At 47.0% G+C, this 1,938-nt stretch overlaps 1 pseudogene; it reads left to right on the top strand.

Moving 5' to 3' along the window:
- The first annotated feature begins 1,342 nt into the window (after nucleotides 1-1,342).
- Nucleotides 1,343-1,938, top strand: part of LOC105819949 — a 48,617-nt pseudogene continuing 48,021 nt past the window's right edge.

Here is a 1,938-nt window from a genome sequence, read left to right on the forward strand (position 1 = left end):
TGGGAACCCCTCCCCAAATGGTAGCCTAATCCCCTCATTCCCTGGGAACTGCAAATGAGCTCCAAATTCAAACCAGATTCCCTAGTTCCACTCAACCTCCACCCCAACCTCCACCCCCAACATCCACCCCTCACCAAAAGGCAGCTCAAAGCAAACAAAACCAACAGGAGGGTCTGAAAACCCCCCAAATGGGTAGAATTATGGTATTGGGATGCATCCCAGGGAACTCAACAAAGAAATGGTCAAAGCTATCCAGACATTTCCAAATCCATTTCCTTCCCCTCAACTCAGTTCAGGTTGCCAGGAGACACATCTACTTCAAGGAGACAGAGACGGGAGTTCCCCAGAGCTAAAACAGGATCCAGCAGCTTCTAGGGCCATCCCTTTCTCTCTCACCTCGAAAAGAAGTTGCTCCTACCCATGAAGACCCAGGGCTGCTTCCTGCCTCTTCCAGCAGTTGCGGGGTGCCATTCCACAGGGGCACCGATGGGCCCTCCCAGGGACACCAAATTCTGTTACCGAAAGTTTGGCATTTGTCCCCAAGGCTGCATCAGAAGAATGAGGACAAGCAGTTTGAGGAGAAGGAAAGAGAAGTTTATTAATTTGCCAGCAAATGAGGAGGTTGTCAGATTCCCATCTTAAAGTACCAATGTCCTCCCACTACTACTATTCTAATGATGGCATTTCTCAATTGTGAACATCTTTTACAATAAAGAGAAGATTTACATATAGTTAAAACAACTCCTCCAATAATTCACTCAGCAGGATCAGGCCAAACGATATGTATGGCTGTGTATTGGGGGCTGGCTGGGGAGTGAAGTGCATTTTTACTTCCAGAATAAGTATGTTTTTTGCTCTCCATGTGGACACATGGACTCTGAGAAAGAGTGCAGAAAACATTTTCTCCACCTTAAAGAGGGAGGAATAGAGATTACTTTCCCTTGCTTCAAGCAAATGAAAAAGGTATTCAAAGAGCTAGTCTTAAGCACCAAGAGACTGTGAAACACAAAGCCTATCATCTGGCTCACACAATGAAGTAAAGAACTGTGGCTAAAGCTGCTCAAGTCAAAAGATAAAATAAGAGGGCAGGCATTAGAGTAAACTAAACTTTAACCACATTATGAAGAAAGGACTTTGTTTTCCAAAGTCTACATGATAGTGCTACCATGCCAAGTGGGCTGAGATCGTATTAAGATTAAAACTTAAGAGAGGAGCTTGGCGGAGACGGGGAAGGGGTCGCCGCCGTGGCTCCTGCTCCTCGAGTTGGGGGCCCTCTCAGGCACTGCTACGGGGACATCATGGCCCCAGAGCGCGTAGCCGCGGTCTTCCAGAGACACGCTCAGCTGCGGCCAGAGGCAACATGAGTTCGGTGGGGCTGTTGACTCCAACTCCGGCCCTGGCTGGGGCGCCGCCAGCCCCGGAGTATTACCCCGAGGAGGACAAAGAGTTGGAGAGTGCCGAGGACAATGAGCACAGCTGTCAGGGCCGAGAGTCGGACGAAGATACTGAGGATGCTAGTGAAACTGACCTGGCAAACCATGATGAAGAAGACTATGTAGAAATGAAGGAACAGATGTATCAGAACAAACCGGCTTCTCTCAAGAGGCAGTTGCGACAACTACAGGAAGGTACATTACAGGAATATCAGAAGAGAACGAAAAAACTAGATCAGCAGTACAAAGAGAGGATACGAAATGCGGAACTCTTCCTCCAGCTTGAAACGGAACAAGTGGAAAGAAATTACATGAAAGAAAAGAAAGCAGCAGTGAAAGAATTTGAAGACAAGAAAGTTGAGCTGAAAGAGAACCTGATTGCTGAGCTGGAAGAAAAGAAGAAAATGATTGAAAATGAAAAGCTAACATTGGAACTGACTGGAGATTCTATGGAAGTGAAGCCTATCATGACCAGAAAGTTTTGGAGGTGGCCAAACGATCCTGT

Source organism: Propithecus coquereli, unplaced genomic scaffold (genome assembly GCF_000956105.1).
Source record: "Propithecus coquereli isolate 6110/MARCELLA unplaced genomic scaffold, Pcoq_1.0 Scaffold50, whole genome shotgun sequence".
Lineage (NCBI taxonomy): Eukaryota > Metazoa > Chordata > Mammalia > Primates > Indriidae > Propithecus > Propithecus coquereli.